General features: G+C 52.8%; 1 pseudogene; it reads left to right on the forward strand.

The window, feature by feature from the left end:
- The first annotated feature begins 3937 nt into the window (after positions 1 to 3937).
- Positions 3938 to 8770, forward strand: LOC138913724 (uncharacterized; annotated as a pseudogene).
- Positions 8771 to 11927: the final 3157 nt, after the last annotated feature.

Consider the following 11927-nt stretch of genomic DNA (forward strand, 5'->3'; position numbering starts at 1 on the left):
TTTGGATCTTGAAAATAATTGGGTATCAGAGATACGATGTTATTTGTATACCTTGTAAATCATTCCTGTAAGTTTATAATTCAAAGGTACGGTGCAATGCGAAACAAGGGTGTAGAATAGCATTGTTATTGGTAGATGTCCTGCCACCAATAGGTTATCCATTAATTATACTCAAGTAAATCGGACCGTTTACTCCTCCGTTTGTTAAAGTAGTGTGTTTAAAGTAGGGCTTAAACGTTGAAATCGTATGGGAAATCATTGCTTTAACCAACCCTACTTTAAATTTAACAAGTGGACGAGAAAACGGCCCTTAGTGCAACAAATGCATAGTTTGTTAATACCTATTCAGCAGATGTTTGTGGTTTGTGGAGATCAAGACGGTGGATGCACCTATTGATATCAACTTTTATACATTAATTAAATGTAGAAAACTTTGCCACCGCAATAAATATTGAATTTTAGCCCAAGTTTTTGTGTCTGTTACTCGAAATATCGGATAGGGTTTCACAGAATACATACAAGAAGTTAATTTTGTCTAATTAAAAAGAATCGAATTTTAGAAACCCATGCCAATATTTATGCGGTTATTCCACGACATTGTTCGGCTCATTTATTAGAGCATTCTTTAAAGGCTTAGAAAGGGACAAAAATATATACATTTATAGGGGTTTGTTTGGATAAGATGACATTGATAAAGATAAACATTAAATCTAAACTTTATAATTCAAATCACTGTAACTGGTTAAATCATTACGGTTCAAAATTTAATAGTGTGTATGGCCATGAAATCAGACATTTTGGGCTGTACAAAGTAAAGTGCTCAAATATTATTTTTATACCCGTTACTCTTAGAGTAAAAGGGTATATTGTATTCGTGCAAAAGTATGTAACATCTAGAAGAAAGCGTTTCCGACCCCATAATAAAGTATATACATTCTTGATCAGGGTCACTAGCCGAGTCGATCTAGCCATGTCCGTCTGTCTGTCCGTGTGAACGCTGAGATCTCGGAAACTACAAAAGCTAGAAGGTTTAGATTTTCCACACATACTCTTGGGCCTCCTACGCAGCGCAAGTTTATTTCAGCCAAGCTCCCCTCTAAGATTTCCGAGAAGTTTGAATGCAATTTCGTTGTGTATATTTATACCTATCGAAATGTAAAAGACATTTTTTTAAATCGGACCATTCATTAAAAAGTTATGCGCAATCACAATTTTAAATATCCATCTTCCTCGCACTTCCTTTAGCCGAGTGACGAATATTATATAGTTGGGACACCAACCCGACTATAGCGTTCTCTCTTGTCTCTCCTGTAGGAGTTGCGGCAACACATAACGCCTTGCCAACAGTACATTTAAAACTTGCGACCTGGTCGCTCAATATTTTGTGAAGCCTAGTACTCAGGTCGGCTAAGAGTTTCACTAGTTGAAAAATATTATTCTTTTGTAGTGTGACCGAAGTTTTCAGAGTTCACCGGCTTTGCATGTAGCATGGTCATTTTTTAAACCAGCTGGGTTCACAAACAGCAAACAAATTAACTGGCGCCATTTTTAAAATATTACAAAATGTTGAGCCGACCTGGGTTGGAAGCTTTAAACTTGCTGTTGCGATGGAGATAGGTATTGCCGCAACTCCTACAGTCAGTTTTCCATTGGATTTTAGGGTTTCCTTCCATTTATAATTTCTTATTGACACACCGCTTCTGCCCATACACAGCCAAAGATCAAATTTTTTATTCTTTGGGCCGCGGCTAAAGGCGTTCATCGGAATTCATCTCCTAAATCTGGTATTTTTTCGGTATTTCCTTTCCATTTCCTTAGCTCAACTGAGTACCGCGGTGAAAAAAATTTCCCAGCTAATGGCGTTAGCTACCTATTTGCCTCTCGCTTACTCCTATGGTTAGCTAGCAGGTTTCGTCGTACTGAGTACTAGGTTAAAACAGTAAACAAATCAACTGGCGCCAATTTTAAAATTTTACAAAATGTTGAGCCGACCTGCGACAAGTGTAACGGCCCGAATTGGCCGTACAAAAACACGCAAAGTTCCTTATAATTTAAGAACATGAAGTTCCAGTTGTTCCCGAACCATAATATAAATAAATAATTATTAAGATAACCACGGCCATCTCTAGCTAGCAGGGTGTAGGGGGGTGCATAGAAACGAGAGAGCAGCAGCGGAGAGAGGGAACAGCAGCAGCGGAGGCATAGAGCAGCGTGAGCGACCGAACTGGATCAACGAAGGCGGCAGATCGAGACAGAACTTTCCAGAGAGTTATCTACGAAACACTCAGTAAGTGTAAGAGCGAGACCACAGTAGCATGCCGAGCAGAGGGCAGAAGCAGCGAGAATGAAGAAAGGAGGATAACTTTGGGCCGCGGCTTTAAAACTGGGACAAGGAGAAGTCAGTTGTGACCAGAGCTTGAAGGAGACCACACGCGATCGCTCGCGACCCCAGTCCGCCGCGACAACCAGTACCGACTCGTCTTGGAACCACGTGCTCGCGATTCTTGAACCACGTGCCATCGTGCTTGTCTCGCGCCTTCCCTGGATACAACAACCCGCCACCAGAAGCAGCGAATAGCAGCTTTATCTGCCGCCAAGAAACGTTGGATTTTGTTTCGTGTTGACCGAATCTGTCTGAGTGAGTAGCGTTAAATCAAGGAGTGCGGTATAGGCAGGGACCCATAGGTTCTCATTCAATAAATATTATATCCGAAACTTGAAAACCTGCGTGTCTATTAAACCCCATTCGCGTGTATATTTTGGGTGCTAGCAGCCAGGCGCCAAGCCTCTGCTCCCACTAGCGTCTAGCTACCCATTCCCACGTGCATCTCTCGGTGATCGCAGCCAGGCGCCAAGCCTCTGCTCCCACTAGTGTAGCACTACCCACCCCCACGTGCACCCTTCGGTGATCGCAGCCAGGCGCCAAGCCTCTGCTCCCACTGGTGTACCATTTTCCCGGTTCCCGTGTGCATTTTTGGGTGATCGCAGCCAGGCGCCAAGTCTCTGCTCCCACTAGTGTAGCACTACCCACCCCCACGTGCACCCTTCGGTGATCGCAGCCAGGCGCCAAGCCTCTGCTCCCACTGGTGTACCATTTTCCCGGTTCCCGTGTGCGTTTTTGGGTGATCGCAGCCAGGCGCCAAGCCTCTGCTCCCACTAGTGTAGCACTACCCACCCCCACGTACACCCTTCGGTGATCGCAGCCAGGCGCCAAGCCTCTGCTCCCACTGGTGTACTATTTCCCGGTTCCCGTGTGCATTTTTGGGTGATAACAGCCAGGCGCCAAGCCTCTGCTCCCACTAGTGTAGCACTACCCACCCCCACGTGCATCCTTCGGGGATCGCAGCCAGGCGTCAAGCCTCTGCTCCCACTGGTGTACCATTACCGACGACCCACCCGGTTGTTTTCCCAAAATCTTCCCCTACGAGCCCGATTACATAACCCTAACGTGCGCCCGACAACTTCCACCTTTGAGTCGGCTCACCCTCTACAAAAATTTCCAAAGTCCCCAACTTATAAATTTTTCTGTAAGCGACCCTGGCCGGACTGAGCCATATCCCAGCCAGGAAACTACGTTACAGATGGCGCCCGAACAGGGACTAACAGGGAATCAGGATAATTAGAGGATTACATCCTTCGTGACTTAAAACGTCACCAGTTTTATTTTTTTTGGAAAAAAAAAGAATTTTTCCAGTTGGAATAAGATAATTTGAGCTCGAAGGGGTCACATTACCATTGTCCGAGCCCGGGAAATCCTTGTCACGGAAAGAGAAACTCGATAGCCACCTTAGGAAAATTTCTGTCCGACTGCATGCTGAGTAGGGCATCACCCATCACCACATCTTGCTCAATCACCTTGCACTAGCCGCACGCCAGAACTTTAGCGCTAAGTTAAACCACAGATTTCACCAAAGTCCTCACGCTGAGCCCACACACTATGGGAAAGCAGTGGATCTACGACGTCAAGAAAGAGCAACTGGAGGACATCTTCAAGGAGTTTGGGTTAACCCCAGAAGGCACCTTGGCGGACCTACGGAAACGGATGTCCGCATACGTGGACCAGGCGGAGTTGCCCAAGGAGCGGTTGGAGCGCTTAGCCGAGCTGGAGCTAACATACAAAGCCAAATCCCGTGACCACTCACGTGACCCTTCCCCGAACCACTCGGACTGTGACGTGGATGACAGGCAGCGGAAGATGGAGCAACAGGTTGGCAAACTCCTGCTACAAGTTCCCTCAGCCGGGACCAGCGGGCATTTATCACTTGGACGCAGCGCGACCGGAACGCCTGGATCCTCTCTGCGAACAGACAGCGAACGAGCGCTGCAGTTCGGCCTGGCGGATAAGCTACGGACATGGGGCGTTTTCTTCAATGGCGAGACTGGCGACCCCCTACATTTCCTGGAGCAACTAGAGGAGCGAGCGGACGCCTACCAGATCGAGAAGGACCAGTTGCCAAGGGTGCTATCTGGCATATTAGTTGGCCGAGCCGGAGACTGGTTTCGAGTCAGCCAACTACAGAAAGCCCAGTGGAAGGAATTTAGGTCAGAATTTCTGGATTTCTTTTTGCCGCCACGCTATTTTCAAACTCTGGAGGACGAGATCCGGGCCAAGACCCAACGACCAGGGGAGAGCTTCAAGGACTTTACTCTAAGCCTACGCCTGATGATGCGCCGAGCCCGCTACGACGGGACCCAGGAATTAAACCGGATATACGAAAACCTCCTCCCAGAATATCAACTTTTCACGCGACGGCACGAGTTTGACACTCTGACAAAGTTGACCCAGCTAGTGACAAACTTCGAGGTAACCCGGGACCGAAACCAACGCAGGTACGCCCAGCTAATGTCGACATCGAGGACTTCGCAAATGCCGACTACTAGGAACCCAGCTCCAGCGAACCAAGCACCAGGAGAGCCCCGCACTGAGGGATCATGGGCAGCCAACGCCCTAGTACCCATATCAACCGAAGTCACCCATCGCCGCATTGAAGATGAGCCCAGGATCGACGTCCGGAATGCCTGCGGAAACTGTGCGCAGACTGGACATTTTAGCAGGGAATGCAGGAACGCACGGGTCCTGTTCTGCTGGGACTGCGGCCGCCGAGGGACACGAACGATCGATTGCTGCCGTGCCAAACCGACGGGAAACGAAGAGCGCCTCCGCCCACCCAGGGAACAGGCGGAGACAGCGCTCGCCTCCCCTCTGCAACAATAAATCCCGCTCTCCGGTGTGAGAGGGGCCGGATAGTGGCATCAGTATCCATCGAAGGTCAGGTTTTCTGTGCCACCGTCGACACCGGAGCCACGCGCACCTTCATCAGCGAGAGAGTCGCTGGGTTGGTCAGGACCGAACAAAATCAGCGAGCGGTCATCACCCCGCTTAGCCTCGCCGACGGCAGCAGGAGAGAGGTCACCCAGGCCCTCAGTGTTACCATTGGCTTGGGAGGCCAGGAGGTAGGCATGCTTGTCCTGATACTGCCCACTACAATTGACGACGTACTCCTGGGAATGGATTTTCTCAGTCAAGCGAAAGCCACCCTTGAAATAAACCAGGTGAGCCTTACGCTACTGCCCGTTATACCAGCTCCAACGGCGCAGCGGCGACCAGCCCCGCCACCCGCAACAAGTCCAGCTCCAACGGCGCAGCGGCGACCAGCCCCGCCCACCGCATCGAGTCCAGGTCCAGCAGCGCAGCGGCGACCAGCCCCGCCAACCGCAACAAGTCCAGCTCCAACGGCGCAGCGGCGACCAGCCCCGCCCACCGCATCGAGTCCAGGTCCAGCAGCGCAGCGGCGACCAGCCCCGCCACCCGCAACAAGTCCAGCTCCAACGGCGCAGCGGCGACCAGCCCCGCCCACCGCATCGAGTCCAGGTCCAGCAGCGCAGCGGCGACCAGCCCCGCCAACCGCAACAAGTCCAGCTCCAACGGCGCAGCGGCGACCAGCCCCGCCCACCGCATTGAGTCCAGGTCCAGCAGCGCAGCGGCGACCAGCCCCGCCCACCGCATTGAGTCCAGGTCCAGCAGCGCAGCGGCGACCAGCCCCGCCCACCGCATCGAGTCCGCCAACCACGGCAAGCCCAGTACAACCAGGACGACAAGAACGGCTAGATCAGCAACGTCTCGTCGTGTCTCCACCGAAAGCACTGCCAGTGGAACACCCAGCTGAACCAGCAACCACAAACACCGTCGCCTCCCAGAGAACCACCACGAGTCAGAGTAGCGATATTCTTCCTCCACCGTGCGCAAGAGCTATACAGAGGAATCCATTTAGGCTATCACCGGGAACAACAGCAGTGGCCAACACCGTCGAGGTACCATCAGCAAGAGCAACCACCATCGTTGTCGAGGAGAGTATGCATGCGGCCAGGAAAGAGTTGGAAGACGAGCTGGACCTGTTCAACGGACTTACAGGCGTGTCCCATATCACGGAGCACACGATCGTTATGAGGGACGACCGCCCAATCAAGCAGCGGTATTTCACCAAAAATCCAGCGATGCAACGGATCATTGATGACCAGGTCGACGAGCTTCTGCGCGACGGTAGGATAGAGCCATCGAAGAGTCCACACAGTGCGCCAATCGTGCTTGTCGGCAAGAAGACGGGGGACGTCCGCATGTGCGTAGACTACAGGCAGCTGAACGCTCGCTCTATTCCCGATGCGTACCCGCTACCTCGGATTAACCACATCCTAGAGAAGCTACGGAATGCCAAATACATATCCACACTGGACTTAAAGAGCGGGTATTGGCAAATTCCGATGGCGGCCGGCAGTAGGGAGTATACAGCTTTTACGGTGCCCGGCCGAGGCCTGTATCACTGGAAGGTCATGCCCTTCGGACTGCATTCGGCGCCAGCAACATTCCAGCGAGCATTGGACGGAGTCATCGGACCAGATATGGACCCCCATGCTTTTGCGTACCTTGACGATATTATTATCGTTAGCAAAACCCTCGAAGAACATTTGCAGCATCTACGTGAGGTACTTCGCCGACTGCGCACAGCTAATCTAAAGCTCAACCGGGACAAATGCAAATTCTTCCAGCGGAGCATCGTGTACCTCGGACACCAGATCAGTGAGGAGGGCATTCACACAGACCCAGATAAGATAGCCGCTATCCAAGAACTTAAGCCACCGTCGTCAATCAAGGAGCTAAGAAGGTGTCTTGGCATTGCATCGTGGTACCGTCGGTTTGTACCAAACTTCACAAACATTGTACAACCGATGACCAAATTAATCAAAAAGAACCAAAAATGGACGTGGGACACCGCCCAACAGAAAGCATTCGAAGAACTGAAGTCCAGGCTATCAGAAGCACCCGTTCTAGCTTGCCCGAATTTCGAGGAAAAGTTCACAGTGCAGACCGACGCAAGCGACTTTGGACTCGGAGCGGTGTTGACGCAGCAGATCGAAGGCCGGGAGCGTGTCATTGCTTACGCCAGTCGACGGCTGTCAACGGCAGAGGGTAACTATTCCACGACGGAAAAAGAATGCCTGGCAATCGTGTGGGCCGTGCGTAAATTCCGATGCTACCTCGAAGGATACCACTTTGATGTAGTCACTGATCATTTAGCGCTAAAGTGGCTTAACGCCATCGAAAACCCTACGGGACGCATAGCTCGCTGGGCCTTAGAGCTCCAACAATACCGCTTTGACGTGCACTATCGCCGAGGAAACCAAAACATTGTCGCCGACGCGCTCTCCAGGCAACCTCTGGAACGACTTCAACAAGCCACCACGGAACAACGCCATTGCACCTGGATAAAGAAGATGTTGACGAGGATAGCCGAGGAACCAGCCAACTACCCAGAGTACGTCCAAGAGAACGACCAGCTGTATCGACGCTTCGGAAACCGGCCAGAAGAAGAAGACTATATTCCCTGGAAACTGTGTGTGCCACAACCCCTTCGAGCGCGTATCCTGCAGGAGTGTCACGACCAACCCGCCGCTGGCCACATGGGGATCCGGAAAACAGCCAGACGAATCATGCAGAGGTACTACTGGCCTGGCCTCTTTCGCGACGTAGTCAAGTACGTTCGCAGGTGTGAAACTTGCCAGAAATTTAAAGCCAGCCAGCTGAAACCCCCTGGGCAGATGTTCACCCGGCTCGTAACAGAGCCGTTTGACACGCTGTGCGCCGACTTCGTGGGACCTTTGCCCCGATCTACCCACGGCAATACGATGTTGCTGGTCTTTTTCGACTCTTTTAGCAAGTGGGTTGAACTCGTTCCACTTCGCAAGGCGACTACAGCATCTCTGTCTCGGTCATTCCGCGAACGAATCCTGGCCAGATTCGGGGTGCCCAAGACGTTTGTATGCGACAACGGTACGCAGTTCACCAGCCGAGCATTCAAGGAATTTGGAAGACAACTGGGGATGACTATCCAGCACACCGCCCCGTACTCACCGCAGCAGAACCCCACAGAGCGCGCCAATAGGACCATCAAGACGATGATAGCGCAATATATCGACGGGAACCAGAAGACCTGGGACGCAGCCTTGCCCGAGATAAGTCTCGCCATCAACTCTAGCGCCTCGGACACCACCGGATTCAGCCCCGCCTATCTACTTCAAGGTCGGGAGCCAAGGTTGCCGGGCTCACTTTACCACGAAGTCACTCCACATTTGGGTCGAGAACCCGTGACACCCGCCGACAAGGCTACACATCTCCAGGAGATTCTTAAAGCAGCTCTGGAACACACAAAACAGGCCAGCGAGAACCAGGGCAAACATTACAACCTACGAAGGCGCGCCTGGCGACCAGCAATAGGCGATCTGGTCCTCCTAAAGCAGCATCACCTCTCCAAGGCTGCAGATGGATTTGCGGCCAAGTTGGCCCCACGTTTCGACGGACCATTTAAAGTCGTAAAGTTCATAGCGCAAAACATCATCCGTCTCCAAGACCCGAAGACCAAGCGCAGGCGAACAGCCGGCCTGGCCGACCTCAAGGTTTTCCACGAGGATGACATCGACAGCGAACTCGAAGACGCCCAAGACACCATCAAGTAAACCAGGTTTTGGGGAGGGTAGTTATCTAGTAAACTTGTAACTTTAACTTGTAAGATCTGCAAACTGTTTTACACCGCACTCCCAAGATTAGCTAGGTAGGTTCATAAGTTAAAGTAATACTTTTAACAGCATTTTAAGCCAACATGCCTGGACGCCACCGCGACCCGTCACACCGCAGCCACCGCCGGCGCACCCGGACCTCTCGTCGCACCCTAGCCAGGATCGTCGAACTGCCGGAGGAAACTGGGGACGAGGAGCTCGACTTCCAACGAGCCTTATTCGAAGGGGTGACGGATACACTTCCCGTACCTGTCGGAGTAGCACTTCGTGAATCGCCCCTTACTATCAGCGAGGAACTCAGCGCGGACACCATCGAGTACCTGGAACGCTACCTGGAAGGTTTCGATGACAATGGTGAGCCGCTGGTCAGGGAGACCGAACCGAACGACGTAGAAATGGACGTCGACGAAGAGGTACCGTTGCGAACGGACAGGTTCCCGAACCTCAACATGCGCCCGATCAGTCCCATGCAAGTAGTGACCGACCATGTTCCGGCCTCCGCCCAACTCGAGACGGTCGAAGTAGTGGACCTCAGCAACACCGACGACCAGGACACGCCCCCACACCAGCCGTATTCAGTTGAGGTGGTAGACATCAGCGACGAAGAAGACGATGATCCACCACCGGCTTATGGATCCTGGGAGGGTTTCCAAGAACCCGGGACTGTTATGCCCGCACCAGGTAACTCGCCGCCTCAAGAGGGAGTTCGCTGCGACAGCCTCATCGCCGGAAGCACCCCCCGGGTCCTTCAACCTGAGGGCGAATCAGTACGGTGCTTCCGCCTGGAAGTCGACGATGACATGCCCAGTACCTCAGCCGAGGCCCAACGCCGCCAACGGATCGCGCAGGCACAGCCGGAGGACACCGCAGGCGGTAACTCGCCGCCCCAACAGGTAGTTCGCCGCGACAACACAATCCCCGGATGTGTCGCCCACTTTATTCACCCGGAAGGCGAACCAATACGGCGCTTCCGCCTGGAAGTGGACGACAACATGCCCAGCACCTCAGCCGAGGCCCAGCGACGCCAAAGGATCGGGCAGGCACAGTCAGAGGACACCGCAAGCGCTGCTACCGAGGAACCGAACTCCGTACCCCCAGACGGACCCGGCCAGTCCCACCAGCAAAGACCCATAGCCGACCGGATGAAGCACAGCGGATGGATTCCCATCCCAGCGAACTGGAGGGTACACCCGGCGCAACAGCACCAACTGCCGCAACACGTCGTGGAGAGACTACAGGCGCGGGTGGCTAAAAACCTCCGCCGCAATATCCGGGTACTGGAAAAGGGAAACGGACAACACTACCGGGTGAGGATAAACACCAAGAACGAAGTCACCGTCTCTGTTCGTCCGGCGAAGTAAAGGGGGGGTGTAACGGCCCGAATTGGCCGTACAAAAACACGCAAAGTTCCTTATAATTTAAGAACATGAAGTTCCAGTTGTTCCCGAACCATAATATAAATAAATAATTATTAAGATAACCACGGCCATCTCTAGCTAGCAGGGTGTAGGGGGGTGCATAGAAACGAGAGAGCAGCAGCGGAGAGAGGGAACAGCAGCAGCGGAGGCATAGAGCAGCGTGAGCGACCGAACTGGATCAACGAAGGCGGCAGATCGAGACAGAACTTTCCAGAGAGTTATCTACGAAACACTCAGTAAGTGTAAGAGCGAGACCACAGTAGCATGCCGAGCAGAGGGCAGAAGCAGCGAGAATGAAGAAAGGAGGATAACTTTGGGCCGCGGCTTTAAAACTGGGACAAGGAGAAGTCAGTTGTGACCAGAGCTTGAAGGAGACCACACGCGATCGCTCGCGACCCCAGTCCGCCGCGACAACCAGTACCGACTCGTCTTGGAACCACGTGCTCGCGATTCTTGAACCACGTGCCATCGTGCTTGTCTCGCGCCTTCCCTGGATACAACAACCCGCCACCAGAAGCAGCGAATAGCAGCTTTATCTGCCGCCAAGAAACGTTGGATTTTGTTTCGTGTTGACCGAATCTGTCTGAGTGAGTAGCGTTAAATCAAGGAGTGCGGTATAGGCAGGGACCCATAGGTTCTCATTCAATAAATATTATATCCGAAACTTGAAAACCTGCGTGTCTATTAAACCCCATTCGCGTGTATATTTTGGGTGCTAGCAGCCAGGCGCCAAGCCTCTGCTCCCACTAGCGTCTAGCTACCCATTCCCACGTGCATCTCTCGGTGATCGCAGCCAGGCGCCAAGCCTCTGCTCCCACTAGTGTAGCACTACCCACCCCCACGTGCACCCTTCGGTGATCGCAGCCAGGCGCCAAGCCTCTGCTCCCACTGGTGTACCATTTTCCCGGTTCCCGTGTGCATTTTTGGGTGATCGCAGCCAGGCGCCAAGTCTCTGCTCCCACTAGTGTAGCACTACCCACCCCCACGTGCACCCTTCGGTGATCGCAGCCAGGCGCCAAGCCTCTGCTCCCACTGGTGTACCATTTTCCCGGTTCCCGTGTGCGTTTTTGGGTGATCGCAGCCAGGCGCCAAGCCTCTGCTCCCACTAGTGTAGCACTACCCACCCCCACGTACACCCTTCGGTGATCGCAGCCAGGCGCCAAGCCTCTGCTCCCACTGGTGTACTATTTCCCGGTTCCCGTGTGCATTTTTGGGTGATAACAGCCAGGCGCCAAGCCTCTGCTCCCACTAGTGTAGCACTACCCACCCCCACGTGCATCCTTCGGGGATCGCAGCCAGGCGTCAAGCCTCTGCTCCCACTGGTGTACCATTACCGACGACCCACCCGGTTGTTTTCCCAAAATCTTCCCCTACGAGCCCGATTACATAACCCTAACGTGCGCCCGACAACTTCCACCTTTGAGTCGGCTCACCCTCTAC

The sequence above is a fragment of the Drosophila takahashii genome, chromosome 4, assembly GCF_030179915.1.
Source record: "Drosophila takahashii strain IR98-3 E-12201 chromosome 4, DtakHiC1v2, whole genome shotgun sequence".
NCBI classification, from domain to species: domain Eukaryota; kingdom Metazoa; phylum Arthropoda; class Insecta; order Diptera; family Drosophilidae; genus Drosophila; species Drosophila takahashii.